This window comes from Acipenser ruthenus, unplaced genomic scaffold, assembly GCF_902713425.1.
Source record: "Acipenser ruthenus unplaced genomic scaffold, fAciRut3.2 maternal haplotype, whole genome shotgun sequence".
NCBI lineage: Eukaryota > Metazoa > Chordata > Actinopteri > Acipenseriformes > Acipenseridae > Acipenser > Acipenser ruthenus.
The window spans coordinates 421935-445994 of record NW_026708822.1 but is presented as its reverse complement, the minus strand read 5'-3'; the positions used below and the strand labels follow the sequence as shown (position 1 = coordinate 445994).

The following is a 24060-nucleotide window of genomic DNA, read 5'->3' as shown; positions in this document are numbered from 1 at the left end:
AGAAGGCAAGATTTTCTTCAGCATTATTGCTCAGAGATTGGCAGCTTACCTATTAAAGAACTGCTTCATTGACACTTCAATACAAAAAGCGGGCATTCCAGGTTTCCCAGGTTGCTTAGAACACATCAATGTGATCTGGCAACAAATTCAATCAGCTAAAAAGGAGAGGAAGGAGCTCCATGTGACATTCCTGGATTTGGCTAATGCATATGGTTCAGTGGCACATGAACTACTTTGGGCAGCATTTGATTTTTTCAGTGTACCGATGACAATAACAAATTTAGTGAAAGCCTATTTTGGAGATTTGCAATTCAGTTTTTCAACTTCAGAATTCAGCACTACATGGCAATGCCTAGAGGTTGGAATAATGGCAGGATGCACCATTTCTCCACTGGCTTTTACCATGGCAATGGAAGTAATCATTAGGGCATCAAAATGGGTAGTAGGAGGAGAGCGCTTGGCTTCTGGAATGCGACTACCACCAATTCGAGCATACATGGATGACATGACAACCATGACTACAACAGTAGCCTGCACTAATCGATTATTGGGCAAATTAACCAATAACATTGAATGGGCACGAATGCAATTCAAGCCCACTAAATCAAGGAGCATCTCTATAATTAAAGGCAAAGTAGTAGATAAAACATTCTTCATTAATGGTGAGGCAATACCAACAGTGTCTGAGAAGCCAGTGAAGAGTCTTGGGAGATGGTACGACGGGGATCTAAAGGACACAGTTCGTGTGGGAGAAGTTGGACAACAAGCAGTGGAAGGGTTGAAGAGCATAGACAGCTGCGCTCTACCAGGTAAACTAAAACTCTGGTGCTTTCAGTTTGGTCTACTGCCGAGGTTGCTGTGGCCACTGACTGTGTACGAGGTTTCTTTGACAACAGTAGAGAAGCTGGAAGCTTTAATCAGTTCATACATCAGGAAATGGTTGGGAGTTCCACGCTGCCTCAGCAGAGTGGGACTTTATGGTAAAGGAATACTGCAGCTACCAGTCTCTGCTCTAACCGAGGAGTTTAAGTGCGCCAAGGTCAGACTGGAAATGACATTAGTAGAGTCACGCGATAAATGCGTAAGGGAGGCAGCACCTGTGTTGAAAACTGGAAGAAAGTGGGCGGCAAAGAAAGCTGTGGAAGATGCAAAGGCTGCCCTTCGAATTGGTGATATCATGGGGCAAGTTCAGCATGGAAGAGGGGGTCTTGGTTTCAGTTCAACTCCTCCTACATGGCACAAGGCGGCCCCAGCTCAAAGAAGGAAGCTGGTAGTCAACGAGGTGCAAAAGCAGGAGGAGAGGATGAGGTGTATAAAGGCCATTTCTCAGGCCAAACAGGGAGAATGGATGAGATGGGAGAGTGTGGAACAACGCAAGATTGGCTGGCAAGACCTATGGTCAATGGAACAGAGCAGGATCAGTTTCCTCATCAGGTCAACATATGATGTTCTCCCATCACCACAGAACCTAAACCTCTGGGTAGGAGAGGATCCCTCATGTCCTTTGTGTTCATCACCTGCAACATTAAGGCACATTTTGACAGGATGTAAGGTGGCTCTTAGCCAAGGACGGTTTACTTGGCGCCATGACCAGGTGCTGCGATGTTTGGCCTTAGCATTGGAAGACAAGCGTAACATGACCAATAAGTTGCCACCTGTTCCATCAAAACATTACACACAAAAGACAACATTCCTCCGCCCAGGAGAGCAACCACCAAGAAAAGGTGTTAAAACCAATCCTCGCCCAGGACAACTGGAAGCTGCTAGAGACTGGAATATGCTGGCAGATGTTGGTCAACGGCTTATTTTTCCACCTGAGATTGCCACCACTAACCTTCGACCAGATATTGTCTTGTGGTCTGGATCAGCACGCCTTGTTCACCTGGTAGAGTTAACAGTGCCATGGGAGGACGCTGTAGATGAGGCGTATGAGAGGAAGAAACTGCGGTATGCTCAACTAGCCACTGAAGCGGAACAGCGAGGATGGAGAGTTCGGGTTTACCCAGTGGAAGTGGGTTGTCGAGGATTTGTGGCACACTCTACAACCCGGTTTCTCAGAGATGTCGGATTCAGTGGCCAAGAGTTGCGTCGCACAGTGAAGAACTTATCTGAAGCAGCAGAGAGGAGCAGCAACTGGCTGTGGTTGAGACAGAAAGATTCTGGCTGGGGACAGGTAAGTAAGCTGGGCTGAGTTGAGTGGGGGACGGAGGGGGGTGATGCTGGGACGCCAGAATCACCGTCGAGCCCTCTTGAGGTGTCGTGGGCTAGTCGACGAAACACTGAGGATGGAAGGTGCCCACTTGAAAACCCCAGAGATGTACCCTACTTAGCTCAATCCAGACGGTTGTCATGCTGATGCGCTGGGGAGGCCGCACTTTGGTTGATCCCAGGAGCCAGCATCGCAGCCGTTGTGTGTGCTGATGCGCCAGGGAGGCAAAATAAGCTGATCCCTGGAGCCAGCATTACACTTCAGCCATTAACACCAGACAGAAGGATATCTACATCATCATATGGAAGGAAACGTAAATGGATGGAGACGCATATGGATCACATTAGTTTACTGTAAAGCTACGTCTTAGTTGGTGCTTATCTTGGCGAGAGCCGAGTTCAAATCAGCATGAAGTTTTAACATCTACTCTCGTGTAATGGAAATCATTATATATATATATATATAAATAATTTATATATATATATATATATATATATATATATATATATATAAATTGCATGCACCTCCGGTTGAAGCAACCGGAGGTGGATGGAAAGACTCCATATCGCAGCTACCGGGGCATGAAAGACTCCATATCGCAGCTACAGGGAAATGAAATGTTATTTTTTTTTCTTTTTTTCTTTTTTTTTTTGGATGTTAGGAGTTAGGATGGTATTTACTCGCGCATAGTTTTGAATGTTATTTCCGAATCTCTCCTTTAACAAGTCTGAAGGAGACACTATTAATTAAAACGTGAATTAACGTCTTCAAACCTGGTAACAGTGAGCAGTTACCTTGGGATTACACCCCAGGTTCAGACGCATTGATTGGACTAATGTATCCGCAGGCGACCTAAGACTCACCGTTTCAACGGTGTCAGTAGTGCTCAACAGAAAAGAATGCATACAGAAAAATATTGTATACTGGCCATGGGCTTTGGTTTTCCCCAGAGCCGTAACTAAGCATTTAGCTACCAGAGCCGTAACTAAGCATTTAGCTACCGGGTCATGCAAATTATATATATATATATATATATATGTATATAAATTGCATGCGCCTCCGGTTGAAGCAAACGGAGGTGGATGGAAAGACTCCAAATCGCAGCTACCGGGGCATAATTTTTTTTTTTTTTTTTTTTTGGGATATTAGGAGTTAGGATGGTTTAGCCCAGAGCCGTAACTAAGCATTTAGCTACCAGAGCCGTAACTAAGCATTTAGCTACCGGGGCATGCAAATATATATATATATATATATATATATATATATATATATATATATATATATATATGTATATAAATTGCATGCGCCTCCGGTTGAAGCAAACGGAGGTGGATGGAAAGACTCCAAATCGCAGCTACCGGGGCATAATTTTTTTTTTTTTTTTTTTTTGGGATATTAGGAGTTAGGATGGTTTAGCCCAGAGCCGTAACTAAGCATTTAGCTACCGGGGCATGCAAATATATATATATATATATATATATATGTCACAGGGTGACTTAATGTTTATAACTTATTTTTTTGTTTGTTTGCACTTTTATTCTAGGTATCTTAAAGCACCTTTATAAGATTACTGTATTAGTTGTATATTAAAGGAAATGAAAGTTTAGGAACCATTTGATTGCAAATAACAACTACGTTTATAATATTTAAATGTTTTGGAAGACTTTCACGATATGATTGAATGTTTGTTAACCGTTTTTGCAGCTGCTAGAGGTACACACAGTAAGACTGCACGAGTTATTTGAGAGTTGTTTTGAGCACGTTTTATAAAATGTTATTGGTTTGGTATTTAAGTTTGATTTTGCTTTATTTGGAGTGAATTGTATGTATTATATTTTTTTTATTATGATAGTATGTACACGTTTTTATTATTAAATTTGGTCTTACCTTGTGTTTTGGTGTGGGACGGCGTTAGGCTGGGAAGGAGCTGAGAGCGAGTGATGTCACTTCCAGTGGGAGGTTTTAAGTAATTTCCGCAATGATGCTGGGAAATGTAGTTTGTACAAATACTGTTAATGGGTCTTGCCAATTGATTCGCTCTGGATAGTTAAGGGAGGAGTTTGATGCATATAAAAGAGCGGAGACAGAGACAACGGGGAGGACTGCGAGAGACAGGGAGTGTGCCACAGAAGAGAGCCAGAGAACCAGAGAGACGGCAGAGGAGAGCTGCAAGAGCCACAGGAGTCCCTGAGAGAGCAGAGACGTGGAGAACAGAGACCGGGATCCAAGAGGAATCTTCAGGACTAAATGTATTAGTAGAACAAGCAGGCTGTACTGGAGAGTTGATTCAGGACTAAACGAGTGCAGTTTAAAAGGGAAGTAGCCTGACCACTTTTAATGATTAGTACATTGCCTAATAGGGTTTATGACCCGCTTGCTGTTTAGGGACCCTAGTGCACTTTTATATTTTCTCTGCTAGAGTGATACCTGTGTTTTTAAAAGGAGATAAACCCAATATGTGGTATTTGCCTGTAACTTGTAATTTATGGTTCTTGCACCTGTTCTATTGATATAAATATCTATGATAGAGAGTGGTATTTTGGGGTGTTGCTTTTTAAATTACTTGTGGCTATAGGTTGTGCTCTTAAATATATGGATTGGTATAGTTAACTATAAAGAAATATATTTTAATCTCTGTTGGGGTGTTCTGTATACTGCATAATTGTGAGTCACTCAGTGCTGTTGCTTTTTTTCCTCTGTCTCCAGGGGGGGTGCCTGCCATATCCAGGGAGGAGCTTGGCACCAGTGTGGGGGGGGTCACTAGCTGCACCTTTTTCCTGGAGCGGTTGATGAGGATCCAGTGGTGTCTATTGTGACTTTGGCCGAAATTCATTTCTTTTGTATACTTTTGCACCCTAGCAAAGTAGTGGGTGCTTTTATTATTTTCTTTTGATACTTTGTGCACTAGTAAATTGGTGTGTGCCTTGTGTTTTTTTTTTATTTTTATTTTTGGTAACCCCTGGTATTATCGAAATTGTATTATCATATTTTAATGATTTTATAAGGATAATAAACATTGTTTATTGCGAAATGGTACAACTGTCTGCCTTTCTTGTCATGGTCGATCTGTTCTGAGTTCCAACTGGTCATAATTACGAACCTGTGTTTTAGTGTTGCTAGGGTCCTAGTGCCCCATATATTTAGTCACTAGGTGGCGTAGTTGGCTACTGTTTGAATTTTAACCCCAAAAGTGTCCCGTGACATATATATATATATATATATATATATATATATATAAATTGCATGCGCCTCCGGTTGAAGCAAACGGAGGTGGATGGAAAGACTCCATATCGCAGCTCCAGGGGCATGCAAGACTCCATATCGCAGCTACAGGGGCATAAAATGTTATTTTTTTTTAATTTTTTTATTTTTTATTTCGATGTTAGGAGTTAGGATGGTATTTACTCGCGCATAGTTTTGAATGTTATTTCCGAATCTCTCCTTTAACATGTCTGAAGGGGACACTGTATTACTTAAAACGTGAGTTAACGTCTTCAAACCTGTTAACAGTGAGCCTTTACCTTGGGATTACACCCCATGTTCAGACGCATTGATTGGACTAATGTATCAGCAGGCGACCTAAGACTCACCGTTTCAACGGTGTCAGTAGTGCTCAATAGAAAAGAATGCATACAGAAAAATATTGTATACTGGCCATGGGCTTTGGTTTTGCCCAGAGCCGTAACTAAGCATTTAGCTACCTGGGCATGCAAATATATATATTCCAACGTATATTTTACTTATTCACTTCATGTGCAGCATAGTATTTATGCTGTACTGTGTGTGCAAGTTGTTCACAGTGATCCACAACATTCAGTTACACATAATTTATAATTGATTTGCAGTTAAAAATGATAATACAAAATATAATAAACTTACCAGGCATGTCAGCTGAAGTTATGCTAATGTCCTATGTCTTAAGCAAATATTGGTAACAGAATAACAAGGTTGGTTACTCTAAACTAAATTATTAATTTACCAGCTGGTAAGACTACTGTAGTTATTATTATTTCTTAGCAGACGCCCTTATCCAGGGCGACTTACAATTGTTACAAGATATCACATTATTTTTACATACAATTACCCATTTATATAGTTGTTTTTATTTTTTTACTGGAACAATCTAGGTAAAGTACCTTGCTCAAGGGTAAAACAGCAGTGTCCCCCACTGGGGATTGAACCCACAACCCTCCGGTCAAGAGTCCAGAGCCCTAACCACTACTCCACACTACTGCCCCTAGTTAAAACACAGAGGCCTGGAAGGCAGGTTTATTATAGGCACATGCCTGGCAGGCTGGTTTATAATGGGCACATGCCTGACAGGCTGGTTTATATTGGGCACATGCCTGGCAGGCTGGTTTATAATGGGCACATGCCTGGCAGGCTGGTTTATATTGGGCACATGCCTGGAAGGATGGTTTATAATGGGCACATGCCTGGCAGGCTGGTTTATATTGGGCACATGCCTGGAAGGCTGGTTTATATTGGGCACATGCCTGGAAGGCTGGTTTATATTTGGCACATGCCTGGCAGGCTGGTTTATATTGGGCACATGCCTGGAAGGCTGGTTTATATTGGGCACATGCCTGACAGGCTGGTTTATATTGGGCACATGCCTGGAAGGCTGGTTTATATTGGGCACATGCCTGGAAGGCTGGTTTATATTGGGCACGTGCCTGGCAGGCTGGTTTATAATGGGTACGTGCCTGTCAGGCTGGTTTATAATGGGTACGTGCCTGGCAGGCTGGTTTATAATGTGCACGTGCCTGGCAGGCTGGTTTATAATGTGCACGTGCCTGGCAGGCTGGTTTATAATGTGGACATATCTGGCAGGCTGATTAAAAAAAAATTGTGATTGAAAAAAAAAAAATATGCTGTAGCTTGCCATTATCATAATTTCATTCTGATATTTTTTTCTCAGAGAAATGCCTCCCAGAAAGCGTAGGAAGTGTACTTCGGTCACTGGTAAGTATGAATTATTGTTTGTGAATAAATAATTATATTTTATCAAATTACTGAATAGTTTATGTATAGAGCCACTATCGTAGTTTGTAGAAAATGTTATATGGCCTAATGTGTATGACTGTCAGTAAAGTATCTGATTTTTTTTTTTTTCTAACAACTTATAACACTTTAAAATGTACACTCCACAATAATGTCTTCAGGATTGCTGCTCATGGACAGCACTTTGGCGCATACATTTTAAAGTGTTATAAGTTGTTAGAAAGGATGTTAACAATGAAAGTGAAAATATCAGATACTTTATTGAGAGTCATACCAACACATTAGGATCTGTGTCAGGATGTTAACAATGAAAGAGAAAAAATCAGATACTTTACTGATGCAGTTGGACTAACACATTAGGCCATATACCAAACATGAGACCATATAACAACACATTAGACCATATACCAACATTTTCTACAACCTACGATAGTTGCTCTTAAAACAAGTAACGTAGTGTTATTTACAAGTAAGGTGGTGTATTTTTTTCCTTCAGTGAAAAATCATGCAGAAAAAGCTCATGCTACATCAGCAACCCCTGCTGCTTGTTCAGAAAGCGACACTGCTTCCCCACTGCCACAGGCATGCCCTCCTTCCTCCAGCACAGTCGCTGTGTCACTTCAGCATCCACCTGTATCACTGGCTGTGGCTTGCCCAGCTGTAATACCCGACAGCATGGCTACACCACAAGAATTTGCTGAAGTCGAGAGCCTTCTCCCTCTTTCTTTCAACAAGAGAAAGAAAAGGTAATATAACATAAATAAACAGATTAATGTGATATTGGAACATTCCATAATTTAAGTATTCTCAAGTTCATTCCAAAGGCTTAATGCAGAATTAAATTAATTCTGAATTAAGTAAATACCTTTTTATGGTTTCATTAAATTTACATTTGTGTATCAATTTTGCAATGTTGGCCATATTTTGTATCTTATTATTCTTATACCTTTTCCCCCAAAGATACAGTGTGACAGCAGAGGAGATCAGGAAAAGGATAGGTCCACCTGAGAATGTGTCAGCCAATTCCCTGGTTGCATATCTAAGGGTAGATAAAAGTAAAAAGAGTGAGCTTAAAAAGAAGATTGAAGAGACAGTTGGCATTAGTCCTGGCCCAACAACCACTGTAACTTCCCTGTGTTCCAAACTGACTGAGGGTACATTAGTAAATGTCCAGTGCAATGTCAACACACTAAAACATATCAATTAGTAGTATAACACATGGTACAATATACAGACCACTGCATTCAACAGCTTCAAAATACCTTATCTTAACAGTGTAGTGTGGGTAGCCTTGTTTTTAAAACCTAACAATCTAATTATATGTTTCCATTCTAAGTTGTCTTGCATTCAGGCACCAGCTTAAGTCAAATGTAACATGCAAACAGTAAACATTATATTTATCATTAAATAAATCCATTATTTGTGAATATAGAAAATGTAATGTCAGTCTTATTGTACGTTAAAAGTTGATTGTTACAATAATAGTAACACTTTTCTGTCTTCAGGAGAAGCCTGAGATTTAGGTGTGGGCATCGGCAAGTTGGCAGTAAGGATGATTCCTTTTGACAGGATCGCAGTTTTGGAGGGCTCGATCACAACCAAAGATGTTGCCATTGGAAAGCTTCATGAATTTAAGTATGTTTCTTTACTCTTTTACACTAGTGATGAAAAACGCAGGTGTACTGTAACCAAAACGTTAAATTACATCAAATCTGTAACAAAAAATACACGATGAATATGAAATATAGAAAAAGTAAAATCAGACCAAAATATTTCCTATGTACAAAACAATAAAGTTAGAAAGAGGGGTCAATCAGAGAAAGATATGATTGCAATCAAATGTGCGAAATTGTAAAAATAAAGTCAACAGAAGACTTAATTAAACTATATATTTTACCTCTCCAGTTTTTTATGCATGGCACTCATTTTGTGGAAGCACAATTATATCATATTAAATATAGAAGGCAGGATTTGCACTCTGCCTTTACCCGCTATGCCACTTGTGAGCCACACATTATTATTTTTAAAGTGTAAAGGTACACTTTAAAACTTCTAAATAGACTTGCAGATTTTCTCAGGGTGATTTTTTCTGCTGGGCATCTCAATATTTTTTTTGTTTTTATTTACATACCATTACAAGATAAAATGTTAGGAGCTAAAAACAATCCTCATTAAATATTGGGTAAAATCAGTGTCTGAGGCTAAAAGCAGCTTACATAAAACCACATGCCTGGTTTATTGAGTATTGCAGTACTAATTGTATTATTCATTATTTAAAAAAAAATATATATATATATATATATATATATATATATATATATATATATATATATATATATATATATATATATATACATACAGTACTGTGCAAAAGTTTTAGGCAGGTGTGAAAAAATGCTGTAAAGTAAGAATGCACAAAGTCAGGGATTTTGTAGGCATATAGTCAGGTGTATGATTAAACAATTATATCAAACAGGTGCTAATGATTATCAATTCAATATGTAGGTTGAAACACAATCATTAACTGAAACAGAAACAGCTGTGTAGGAGTGTCACAAAGACGGCCAGAGTGGGTGGCGTCAGACCGGAAGCAGGAAGGAATTCAAACACAGACAGACGGTGATGGTGATGAGCTGAGTGCAATGGCTGCACTCAGCGTTTATTAACAAATAAAAGGGTTGTAAACAGCACAAAAACAGGACACGGCACTTGCGCCAAAATAAACAGACATACAAAACGGACTAACACTAAACAAACGGTGCACGGACAGACAAACAGACACGGTGAGAACAAACACTTTACGTTTACGATCTTACTTATTTCTCTCTCTCTCTCTCTCTCTCTCTCTCTCTCTCTCTCTCTCTCTCTCTCTCTCTCTCTCTCACCCGTTCTCCTCTTCCGAACACCCAACCCTGAGTGACAGAAACGTGCATCTATATATACTGTTGTGCTGGGATTCAATTACTAATTAATTACTCACTTGAATCCCAGCACGTGAATTCATTACGTGAAACCCCGTGTTCACATATTATATTTTAAATGCACGTGCGTGATGTGCAATCCCATGCCTAAATACAAATATACAATTTAAACACACGTGAAACACAGACCCGTTTATATCCCGTGTACCAATCTATACACCAACATTAACACACGCACGCAACACACAACACACAAATGCACACAGGGGCGGGGCGCATTGCCACAAGGAGGAATAAAACTGGGTGAGGAACAGCCAAACTCAGCTAACAAGGTGAGGTTGCTGAAGACAGTTTACTGTCAAAAGTCGTACACCATGGGGTGTAGAAAAATGGCAGCAGGTGCTCTGGACTGATGAGTCAAAATTTGAAATATTTGGCTGTAGCAGAAGGCAGTTTGTTCGCCGAAGGGCTGGAGAGTGGTACACGAATGAGTGTCTGCAGGCAACAGTGAAGGTTCCTTGCAAGTTTGGGGCTGCATTTCTGCAAATGGAGTTGGGGATTTGGTCAGAATTAAAGGTATCCTCAATGCTGAAAAGTACAGGCAGATACTTATCCATCATGCAATATCATCAGGGAGGCATTTGATTGGCCCCAAATTTATTCTGCAGCATGACAACGACCCCAAACATACAGCAAAAGTCATTAAGAACTATCTTCAGCGTAAAGAAGAACAAGGAGTCCTGGAAGTGATGGTATGGCCCCCACAGAGCCCTGATCTCAACATCATCGAGTCTGTCTGGGATTACATGAAGAGAGAGAAGCAACTGAGGCTGCCTAAATCCACAGAAGAACTGTGGTTAGCTCTCCAAGATGTTTGGGCCAACCTACCTGCCGAGTTCCTTCAAAAACTGTGTGCAAGTGTACCTAGAAGAATTGATGTTGTTTTGAAGACAAAGGGTGGTCACACCAAATATTGATTTGATGTAGATTTTTCTTCTGTTCACTCACTTTGCATTTTGTTAATTGATAAATATAAACTATTAACATGTCTATTTTTGAAAGCATTCTTACTTTACAGCATTTTTTCACACCTGCCTAAAACTTTTGCACAGTACTGTATATATATATATATATATATATATTTTTTTTTTTTTAAATTTATTTCTCGATGGCATCAAGAATACAACAGACCAAATTAAAGAAAGTGCTACGGACTTTGACATGGCTACTGATGGACTGGGCTTTCAAATGCTTGATGTTTACAGTTCTGTACTTCAAAAATGTGCCGATTCCCAGATAGAAAAACTGCAGAATGTGTAGTTTTAGATGACACTGAAAATAAGGCATCCTTTGCATATATGTTCATTATTTTAAAAAAGGGCTTGTTCAAAACATTAAGAACATTTCTAAGCAAAGAAAACCTAAAATAGCATTTTATGTAAGGCATTTTCTTTTTTATACAACCTCTTAAATATATATTTAAAAATGTACCATAAACATACATAAATAAAGGTACTGTACAACATCTCATATTTATAGTTTCTTGTTTTATTTGTTTATGATTTAAATATTAGCAGTATTAAAATGTAAAACTGCACATACATGCTTCAACAGACTGATACAGAGCAATACAAAGTACTGGACCCAATTGTGGAAAAAAGTGCTGTACAGAAGAACCCTCCTCCCCACTTCTCAGCTCTAATGACCCCCTGACATGTCCCCCCTTTGAAAGAAATTCAGTTCAGGCTTAGATTTTTATGTTAACAATTTGCTTTTACACTACTCGCTACTTAAAGATTGCACTTTCTATTTACTAGAAATCATATTTTTACAACTTCTTTACAAAGTGTTACAATAATGCACATTTAAGTGTTATTTAAGTAATCTGATTAAGAGAGAAAAGGGAGACATACCATATCAAATATCGACCAACTTGGCCAGAATACAATCATCAGCAATTAGAACTATGCAACATATATTTTATTTTTGATAACATGCTGCCACTATACATATAAATAGCTATTTCACTCTTACTTGAAGAGACCTTTGAGGTCCTTAACAGTTGTAATTAACCTCTATACTTTGTCCAGTTTTGTGTGCATTCTGTAATTTAAAAATAAAGGCGTGGGCTCATAACAGCACACGTTCAGCTCGATTTTAGTATCTGATTCTTTGCTCTGCTACCAATTATTCTTTTTCTAAAGGAACAGACTTTGAATTTGGAATCAGGTCTATGGGTATATAAAGCTCGATTAAGGGGTTCTTTGAGCTGATATGAATGCATGTCTATAGCATGGCTTCTTGCTCTTTCAATGCGTTTTCTGTAAGCATGCAGCCTTATAATTTTTATTTTATTGCTGGCCATGCTATACTGTCCTGTCACAAAGACGGCCAGAGTGGGTGGCGTCAGACCAGACAGGAATACACAGACAGAGACGGTGGTGATGAGGAGCTGAGTGCAATGGCTGCACTCAGCGTTTATTTAACAAATAAAAGGGTTTAACAGTACAAAAAACAGGACACGGCACTTGACGCCAAAAGAAACATATAAACAAAACGGACTAAACAGTGAACAGACAAACGGACAAACACGGTGAGCAGATAACACTAATTACTTTACTTTAGACTTTCTTTTCTCCTTCTCTCTCTCCCGTTCTCCACTCACCGAACACCAACCCCCAGTGAGTGAAAATGTGTCTCTATATATACTGTTGTGCTGGGATTCAATTACTAATTAATTACTCACTTGAATCCCAGCACGTGAATTCATTACGTGCAACCCCGTGCCACACATTATACACATTTTATCTGCACGTGAAGTGATGTGCCATCCTCGTGCCTAAATATAATTATACACTTTAAACACACGTGAAACACAGACCCGTTTATATCCCGTGTACCAATCTATACACCAACATTAACATACGCACGCATATACATACACAGATCACACAAATGCACACAGGGGCGGGGCACTTTGCCACATATACCCCCCCTTGTGCGCAGCACACATGGCCTCAACGGCCACCTCCCCCCTTAAAAACCCAGCAGTCCAGAACAAAGTCTCGGGCTGGGAAGGGAGGCTTCAGTGGGCCCTTGGCTGGCAATGCTGTCAGCACCCCTGCCGGTAGTGGCACGGCTGACAGCCTGTTGGTCCCATCCTGCAGCGAAAAAGCTGCGGGGGCAGGTGGTCCCCCGACCTCCCCCTTCTTCGTAGCCGGCAGCTCCCTCCTGTGGGGCTCCGGCCACAAGAACTCCTGCAGCGAAACTGCTGCTGGGGAAAGTGGTCTCCAGACCTCGTCCCCCTTCTTCGTGGCCGGCAGCTCCCCTTTCTGGGGCTCCGGCCACCGTACTCCCTGCGGAGGTACGGGCAGCAGAGGCAGCTCCTGCTCCTCTGCTCCGGGCGGTGGCGGAGGCAGAGGCAGCTCCAGCTCCTCCGCTCCTGGCGGTGGTGGAGGCAGAGGCAGCTCCAGCTCCTCTGCTCCTGGAGGTGGTGGAGGCAGAGGCAGCTCCAGCTCCTCTGCTCCTGGCGGTGGTGGAGGCAGAGGCAGCTCCAGCTCCTCTGCTCCTGGAGGTGGTGGAGGCAGAGGCAGCTCCTGCTCCTCTGCTCCTGGAGGTGGTGGAGGCAGAGGCAGCTCCTGCTCCTCTGCTCCTGGAGGTGGTGGAGGCAGAGGCAGCTCCTGCTCCTCTGCTCCTGGAAGTGGTGGAGGCAGAGGCAGCTCCTGCTCCTCTGCTCCTGGCGGTGGTGGAGGCAGAGGCAGCTCCTGCTCCTCTGCTCCTAGTGGAGGAAGCGGTGGAGGTGGCGGAGGCAGAGGCAGCTCCTGCTCCTCTGCTCCTGGTGGTGGTGGAGGCAGAGGCAGCTCCTGCTCCTCTGCTCCTAGTGGAGGAAGCGGTGGAGGTGGCGGAGGCAGAGGCAGCTCCTCTGCTCCTGGCGGCGCTGGCTCCCTCCGCTGTGGCGGCTGGGCTGGTGCGCGCCGTGCTGCCTTCAGCAGCATGAATAGAGGCTGCTGGGGGACACCAGCCTCCTGCCCCTCTCCCCCCCAAAAATTTCCAGGGGGTTGGGCCTGTAACTCCTCCCCTTCCGGCCCTTGGGGCTGAACCAGCAGGCATTTTCCCTCTGCTGGTGGCTTGGGTCCCAGGGCTGTGGAAGCCCCGACTTGCCTCCCTTTGGGCTGTGGACGCACCGACTCCTCCCTTTTGGGCTGTGGACGCACCGACTCCTCCCTTTTGGGCTGTGGACGCACCGACTCCTCCCTTTTGGGCTGTGGACGCACCGACTCCCCCCTCTTGGGCTGTGGACGTTCGGGCTCCCCCCACTCAGGCGTAGGACGTTCGGGCTCCTCCCACTCAGGCGTAGGACGTTCGGGCTCCTCCCACTCAGGCGTAGGACGTTCGGGCTCCTCCCACTCAGGCGTAGGACGTTCGGGCTCCTCCCACTCAGGCGTAGGACGTTCAGGCTCCTCCCATTTGGGCTGTGGACGCTCAGGCTCCTCCCGCTTGGTCTGTGGACGCTCAGGCTCCTCCCCATAGCTGCGGAAGGGACAGTGGGCGAACAGGTGATCCTGGTCGCAGAGGAGGCACCCCGGCGATGGCTTGTTACATCGCCGTGGATGCCTGGCCCTTAGGCGGCACTCCTCCTCCCTGTCCTTCACCTCTTTATCCGGTTCCTCCTCCTCCTCACCTTGGAAGGGGCAGATCGCCACCGTGTGTCCGTAGACTCCACAGGCCATGCACCAGCCTTGGTCCTCGAGGCCCCCGAGGAGGTCCTCCAGGTCCCGGCAGCCGTCTCTCCAGCCTTCCATTTTCACTTTTTTTTTTTTTTGAAACCAGTCCTGTGGTTTTTTTTTTTTTTTTTTTTTTTTTTTTTAAACACAAAACCCCCTCTCCTGGTCTGACGCTTGGAGGCGCTGTTATCCCACGATGACACCACGTGTCACAAAGACGGCCAGAGTGGGTGGCGTCAGACCAGAAGCAGGAAGGAATACAGAGAGACTTGGAGTTTGGTATAAGCTGGGCGCGTGATCGCGCTCAGCATTTAATAAACAGAAAATAAAAGGTTTGAAACACAAAAACACGGGACACGGCACTTGACGCCAAAAGAAACATATAAACAAAACGGACTAAACAGTGAACAGACAAACGGACAAACACGGTGAGCAGATAACACTAATTACTTTACTTTAGACTTTCTTTTCTCCTTCTCTCTCTCCCGTTCTCCACTCACCGAACACCAACCCCCAGTGAGTGAAAATGTGTCTCTATATATACTGTTGTGCTGGGATTCAATTACTAATTAATTACTCACTTGAATCCCAGCACGTGAATTCATTACGTGCAACCCCGTGCCACACATTATACACATTTTATCTGCACGTGAAGTGATGTGCCATCCTCGTGCCTAAATATAATTATACACTTTAAACACACGTGAAACACAGACCCGTTTATATCCCGTGTACCAATCTATACACCAACATTAACATACGCACGCATATACATACACAGATCACACAAATGCACACAGGGGCGGGGCACTTTGCCACATGTCCAAATGCTAGTTGGTGTGCACGTTTTACTACAGCATTCAACTCTGGAGATTCCTTATAATCACTGCTGTCACACCACTCCTTTAAGTCTGAAATCATTTTCTTTACACACAACTGTTTATTGTGTGATTGACAATTTGCTGTGGTATTCACAAAGCAGTCCGTTACCTCTTGGTTAGGGTTCTGTGTACCAATTATCTCAGAAAGTCTTAGACAGACACATATTTCTCCAAGACTATTGGCAAGACAGGTACACTGTTGGTTTTGCACATGTACTACTCCAAAACTACCAGCACAATGTACAATTAAATGTTTTCCATCCCACTCATAGCAATGCTGTTCAGTTAGTGAACTGGCTAATTCTTTTCGAATTCCATCAATATCAATCCCCTGTTCTTTGCACATCATTTTTGCAAACTCAATATGCTTGCACAAATTACCCCTTTCAGAAACGGCGCATTCACATTTCATGCTAATTAAATCCACAGCATAACATTTTGCTTTATCTGCTTCTGAAGGCACTGTGCAATGGCCACCTGATTTGTAAACAAATTTATTTTGAAGGCCTTTGTTCTTCGTACGTAATGCAGATTCTGCAGTATCCTGTGTTTTGGAATCAGAAATCCTCTGAGCACCATGAAGACCTTCCAGATACCTGCACCATATACAAGACAGAATACAATTAGTAGAGCATTATTCTATTATTCACATGCTAAAAAAAGTTATGGGTTGTGTAAATTATATACATGACAAAAATGCATTTACCTGTGGTACACTATCTCCTTATTTGTACAGATACTGAAATAAATGTACACAACAACTTTATGTTCTAGAAAATTACAAATATAAAGTATAATGTATTTATTTTTTGAAATTCAACACTCATTTGCAACACTAGACCACATAAAAATGCTAGTATTGGAAATGTTACACAAACCTCTAGTAAGTGACCACCTTGGTATTAAGTAGTAGAAGTAGTTCATCAACTCGTCTGTTTGCATAGCCATGAAGAAACTGATACTTCATGCTGAAAAAAAATCTATGGGAAAAAAAGAAAAGCAAAAGCAATTTTTTATTTTTTTTTATTTAGTATCACCAATTTTTTTCCCTTTATCAGCAATTCAACTTGGCTGACCGCAACAACTCCCCGCCTCCTCAGGAGGGATGAGACAAAGCATGCGCCCTCCGATACGAGCACTGTCAAAGCCATATGCTATTTTTCGCACTACAAGCCCAGAGCTCCCACCCCCTAGCGAACACATCGTTTGGAGGAGTCGATGCAGCTAGAAATTCCAATGCCCTGAACCTGCAGGCGCCAGGTCAATTGTGCGCCACCCTCTCAGAACTCCTGGCCAAAGCTGGCAATGGCATAGGCAGGATTCGAGACAAGTCTGTCTCTTGCCTATAGTGCTGCAACTTATGTTTTTGTTTTAATCACTATTTTTAAATAATGCATACCTCTCAACAAGGTTGTTCGTTTCACTGTCTTGGTGGTAAACTCTCCGTCCAAAATTGGCCCACATGTCTGCATTTCGAAACCAATGGTCCTGTAGATACTGTGAAATTACTGAACTGCCAGTTTCTCTGTCTGTTTTGACAATCACTTCCTTTGACATCTTTTCAAACTCGGCAGCCTAAAATGAATGAAAATAAATATAAAAAATGTTAACAGAAAGACATGCATACCAAATAATTTTTTTTCAAAAAATACACGTTTGTCAATATACAAATTCTATTAAAAAGATGGGTAGTATAATTATGGTAAATGGATTATCCATGAATAAGCAACAGTATGTCATTATTGTGGTGAGAAGGAAATTAAAAAACAAACTTTGAACTCATCAATAAAGATCAGCACCTTATGACATTTGCTAACGTGGAAGAAAGAAAGAAAAATAAACTTACTGTACTGCATTGTTTTAAGGCAATCATAGACCTAATCACTTCATTTTTTGCAGACAGATTCTGACTGCATCCTCCATCACGTCGGACAATCCATCAGTGTACCAAAAAACTAAACGTTGATAATTATCACTGTCTAAGTCTGTGTTAGAAAGTACTATAGCACATGGTCTGTTTTTTGTTTGCTTTCAAAATTGTAACTATTGTACACTGATTTTTTAAAACTTATTGTATATTAGTTTTTTAATTAGTTTTGAATTTGCTATGTATCATGGATTGTGTAAATTACATAACAAATATGATCATTATAATAAATCAAGTATAATCAAATCTAAGTATGAAGACACATGTAAAATGCAATTGGAATGAACAGTTTTCTGACTCTGCTACTTTGTTTCACTTTTGTTAGATCACATTAAGGAACAATATTTTCATTTTTTATCAATCAGATTGTCATTCAATTCCCTTCCTGTAACCTTCAGACTTAGGAGATACCACATTTCTACCATAAAATCTTTTTTTTAAATTTATAATGCACACAAGTTTGCATTCTGTCATTTTGCCAAAAGCTGGTCTGGGAGGAGGCAGATATTTTTCTGAATATATAAGGCAGGGGTAGACACCCCTGGTCCTGGAGTGCCACAGACCAGTGATTCCCAACCCTGGAGGTCCTGGAGGACCCCCTAACCTGCTGGTTTTTGTTCCAACCGAGCTTGCAATTACTTAATCGAACTAATAATTTGCCTAATCAGAGCCTTTTAATTCTTTTAAACAGTTGGGGTTCCAAGTTAGGTGTAAAATTGTATAAGGAACTTGAATTCTCCAACTTTTTATAAGTTACATGATTTAAAAAGTCCAGTTTAAACTATTACTTAAATTAAGGGTTCAATTAAGTAATTGAGAGCTCGTTGGAACAAAAAACAGCAGGGTAGGTGGTCCTCCAGGACCAGGGTTGGGAACCACTGCCACAAACACTTCAGTTTTTTGTTTACCCCAAGACCCTTAATAAATTAATTGACTCAATGATTAGCTTAATTTATCAGAATTACCATTTGTTCCAGGGATTTAATAATTGATGATTAAGAGATACCTACAAACTCTGCAGGATTGTGGCACTCCAGGACCAGGGTCGCCTACCCCTGATATAAGGCTTTAAGACCTTGTATGTGAATTCTACATTATGGATATAAATACCCACTCTCAAGTACTTTTATACTAAGTGCAATTGAAATCAGTAGGTTATCTGTAGATATATTTAAGTAATTAGTCATTGAGGGTCGATTGCACTGTACCAGTTAGTCCACTTGATTCATCTAACTAGTGCAGGACTGGCTAACCCTGGTCCTTGAGAGCCACAGGGTCTTCTGGTTTTTGTTTTAACCGAGCCCTTGATAACTTAATTGACATTATTAATTGGTCTTAATTGGTCAAAATTCCCATGGGTGCCAGTTGATTAGTGTTTGATGATTTAGAGAGACCTATAAAACCTGCAGGATTGTGGCTCTCCAGTACCAGGGTTGGCCACCCCTGAACTAGTGGAATGAGGAGGTTTAGTCCATGTGCTTGGACTACAGTTAGTACTGTACACCTCTATTCTGAAAAATTTGCGGCCGCCCCAAAAGGTTAGCATTGAAATTCTGTTCAATATTTTTCGATGCCATTTTACGTAATACAACATTCTCGTTTTCTTTGCTGGTGCTGTAAGCTTTGTTAATGTAGTTTTTAATTAGGTGTACTAAATACATCTTTTCCTCTATGGAAAATTTTGGAACTCTTTTAGATGACATTTATTCTACTGAAGGGTTTTTAAACTGTTAAAAGTTTGATGTGACTTATCTTCTGCATTGCTTCTGATATTGGTCCACATGGGCGGTCTAACGTGTTCTGCATGTTCACATCAGCTGAACCAATTCACATGATTAACTATTTGGTTTTGGTACGGTGCAATCGGGTCTAATTTGCAGCATTTGCTAGACTGCATTTTAGTCCACTTGGTATGGACCAAAGTCATTGCTACACTGCAATCAACCCGGAATGACCCCTAACCGAAAGTGGTTTTGGTTTTTTACCTGAAGTACATGGAACCAGCACAGCAACACCTTTGCATAAGGAAACACTGTGTGTACTGCATTGATTTCTTTCATGTCCCTATCTACCATGACACATCTGCAAAGGGAAATATAAAAAGGAAGTAGTACTTAATCTGTCTATCACTTTGTAAATTAAGAGAGCTGCATACAAAGCTGATTGTACCGCTACAAGGCTGCCAAATCGGGTAGCGTGAGATGGGAGGAGTGGTTGATTGCTGCCATACTTGTAGTTTTACTGGATGGGCTGCTAATTTAATTCTTCTTTTAAACAAAATTCTACATAATAAGATAACTATATAAACCAGATTAAACTCGGTTTTAAATTAAACCCTATATTGGCATTATGTTGTTTCAAATATCACATTTTATGTTCATAATAATTTTTATATCAAAGGACACATTACCACCCGAAACATTCTACAGTATAAGCTGTAAATTATGCAATCATGAAATACCATTGCCATGTAAGTTACTCATCTTAATCTGTTTATCCTTTGCATTTCATACATAAACTTCAACTATGAATTTTAAAACATATCTTGGCTGAAACTCTCCAACAGCTTCCTGAACTTTTTTCAGACAGTGACAAGATGTCGTCACTGGATTCCTCACTCACAATAAAAAATGCTACAGGTATTCCTCGGCCTTGGTTGCTCTTCACTAGCACAGCATAAAATGCAAAACCATACTGAGTTGCGCCCATGTGTAGAATTGTTGCTCACAAATGTAAAAGAAACGTACGCTGCACATCTATTGGCACGAGTTATTGAAGGTGCTCCTGAGGATTTACCTTTTGGTTTATTGGACCTTTCACATTGCCACTGAAAGTGATATTCACCTCTTTTTTTGATAGCTACAAATGTGCCAGTTCCATTCTCCTTAAGACATGTCAAGTGATTTTGCATAAAATCCTCTCTTGAATCTCGTTTTACAATATGTATCGTTCTCTGCACACGTGCGTCAGACTCCTTGCGCAGAGTCTTCAAGTGATGAGATCCAGAAACGTTCCATATAATACAACTTAACAGAAGAAGATATTCATATTCATATTTAAGGCGTAACTCAACATATTTCAATGCCTTTGTGTGCATACGTTCTGCTAAAAACGGTGTATTTTGAGAAGATGAATAAAACATCCTACCTTTTTCATTCCAACTCTGTTCTGCTGCAAAACCTTGGCGCGCAGTTTTCAGTTTGAATGTGAGGGCGTGGAAACAGGCAGCTTTTGCCCTTAGAAGGCGTGTTTCCTTTGTGATGTAACTGAGGAGGCGGGTTTTCGCAGAGAGGTGTTTTATTATCTGCCTAATAGGCAGACCTGCCTGCCAGTCGAAGTTAGGGGCAAACTTCTCTCCTGTGTGTATAATTACTGAAATCTATGCATGAGAGGCAACGGCAGCAGCACGGCCGCTCCGATTCCAATCGCCATACCGTCTACACAAACCGTTTGTTCTGACACAAGCCACATAACGTACAATTAGTGGGGCTGAGCAACAAGGCTGTGAAAGTGATACCTCAGAACACCAAGGAAACAAAAAGCTTTAGATGAGAACAGGGTATTTTAAAAATACACCGGTGGCTGCAAACACGTACTGACAGCACCACGAGTTTGAAAATACATCACAAACGCATGCTTCACTAGTGTGACAAAAATGTTGGTTACTTGGTCCCCGGTCTTAAACAGAAAGTGACCGGAAAAGTACTTCTCACAACTTTGTTCACATACAACAAACAGTTAAACCATAGCCGCCAGGCATTACTATATCAATACTTTTTAATGAATACGTCGTTAAAATGTAGTCTATGGTAGGCTTCTAATTTATGTTGGAAAACGTCGTAACAAAGGTATTTTAAACCAATAAAACAGCAGGTAGTCTGACTCCAAAAAGTAAACAGAAAATAAACACAAATAAAAAGGACTTAAAAACAGTTTAAACAAGCCATTTTATCTGAGGTATACATAACGTACGGGTTACAAACGCGGAAAACACTAATACTTAGAAAGGGTAGTTTTTGCTTTGAACGTCAGGCAAGCGTAATTATTTCTAATAGGAACTTACAGATTTAACTGTAGCTTCCCCAGGAACATGATGCAAAAACAGTTTTAATACGATGCTACCTTACAAGCGCTCACTTCTGAAACGCACAGCCACTGACATTGACTTTGCTGTTTGTTTTTCCTACCTTTGATGATCATAAAGGATGTTTTCCAGGTGAAAATCAGCGTTTGTCGTGAAAAGTACAATCTGCTGCAGAGAGTGAATAGTAACACTCTCAAGTGGAAGACGTGTTAAACGAACGTGATGTTTCCTTGGGTGGCTAAATTATCCAATGGGGGTATTAGGTGTCAGGGGTGTACTATTCATTCATAAGTCATGACAGGGTTTTCTGAGGCAGAGTGGATGAGTAAAAAAATAGAGCAGCCAGCAAGGTGGGTTTGGTTAGACACCGCCGTGACTCAGAAAAGGGCTGGCGCTGCACTATGCGAATGGAGGGGGGTGCATAGAAAGGAGGGGCCGACCAACAGCAGGAGAGAGAAAGAAAGAAAGATTCTCTTTGTGTGTCTCTGGGGTTTAGGGGGTGCAATATGTTTGGGCTTTTGATTAATAATTAGCCATACTGATAGCGTTTTGCTTAACTAGAGTCTATTTAGGATTAATATTGCTTTTATATTGCGACTCGATCATTTTATATGAATAAAGGTCATTTTAGATTGTATATCGTATATTTTATTTTATTATCGTATAATAATTGTTGAATGTATTATTCATGTACACGGCCGGGATTTTGTAATATTTATACACAACCAATTCATATGACTAAAAGGCAAATTACAGTTTGTAATGGCGTACGCGACTTTAGTGTTCACTTTATTGAAATATACGATGTGCTTATTAATACATGAATTAATGATGGCTGGAATTCAATAACTGCAATATTTCTTTATTCTGTTATTATATTTATATGTTATCTATCTATCTAGTTATTTGTCTGTCTGTCTGTCTGTCTGTCTGTCTGTGTCTATCTGTCTGTCCCCAAAGTGTCCCAAAATATATTGTAGATATGATGTAGGTATATTGTGTATAAATCACACAGGGATAGGACAGAATCCCTGCTATACTTTTATTATTATTATTATTTATTTCTCAGCAGACGCCCTTATCCAGGGCGACTTACAATCGTAAGCAAATACATTTCAAGTATCACAGTACAAGTAATAATACAATTAAGAGCAAGATAAATACAATGACTTTGGTTCAAGCAAGTACAAGTGTGACAAAATACAATTCAATAATACAACAGATAACAGTGTCAGTGATAGTTACATCAGGATATGATTAAATACAAAATACTACAGATTAAACACTTGGCAGATTACAGTACTCTGAAGTATAGGATTAAATGCAGTAAAATAGGGGGCAGATAAGAGCAAGTAAAGCACATTTAAAGGGGAAAAACAGAGGAGTTCTACAGGTGCTGTCTGAAGAGGTGAGTCTTAAGGAGGCGCCGGAAAATGGTCAGGGACTGGGCAGTCCTGACATCTGTAGGAAGGTCATTCCACCACTGCGGAGCGGTCCGTGCAGTTGTGTTTGTGTTCTGTAATCCCCGCTGTCTATGTTTACGTGTGTTTATTCCCTCCCGCTGTATTCCTCAGCTGCTTTGTTTACCTTTAGTGTATGTGTTCCTATGATAATGTAACCTGTCTGTTTGTCTTCCCTGGTCTGTTAAGATTGTTTTTTATTAGTCTGTCCCCATTGATCCTAGTGTGTGGATGAGGGCCAATGGGATATGTGCCTGAGCCCTGATACCCTATTTGCATAAGGGGGATGCTGCTAATGTTATAAGAAGGCGCTGCGACACCATCTTGTTGTTGTATGGAGTAAAGTGGTTGAATGCAGAGAAGCAGACAGAGCAGTGGACTCTGGTGGGTGCGAGCTAGCGTCCGAAAATAAAAGCATTGAACCAAGAACCAAGCGTGTCTCCTGTTTTCTGCCTCCTGTTGAAACGCTACAGTCAGAGCGGGATTTGAGATGGAACCCCCGAGCATCAAGCAGGAGAGGTTAAAAGATGGAGAGATGTACCATGAGCTGGAGCGGCTGCTCCAGTGCAAGAAGGAGCTCGGCCTGATGGAGGAACAGGCCAGGTTCAGTGAGGAGAGACGAGTCACCAAAAAAGACGGTGGTCACCAGCTGTAGAGCACATGGGGCCCAGCTGGTGGTACAGCAGGACGGCAGAGCGCAAAGTTGCCCAGCTTTGATGGCACCACGAACTGAGAGGCCTTCCACGCTCAACTAACTGTGCTGGGTAAGCTGTGCAAGTGGAGCGAGGGCGACAAGGCACAGCAACTGACGGTGGCACTGAGAGGGGGTGCCCAGATGGTGCTGTTGAAC

General features: G+C 41.4%; 1 long non-coding RNA gene and 1 pseudogene across 2 annotated transcripts; both read right to left on the bottom strand.

Moving 5' to 3' along the window:
• Positions 1-24060, bottom strand: part of LOC117408671 (TBC1 domain family member 2A-like) — a 61845-nt pseudogene that overhangs the window by 21723 nt on the left and 16062 nt on the right.
• On the bottom strand, positions 14484-22117 carry LOC131736194 (uncharacterized). 2 transcript variants are annotated; one of them, XR_009327998.1, is made up of 4 exons: positions 21854-22117; positions 17139-17314; positions 16618-16719; positions 14484-16335 (listed from the first exon to the last, which is right to left on the bottom strand). It is a non-coding gene; the product is annotated as an uncharacterized LOC131736194 (long non-coding RNA). The 2 variants fall into 2 exon arrangements; XR_009327997.1 differs by lacking the exon at positions 21854-22117 and adding an exon at positions 17586-17885.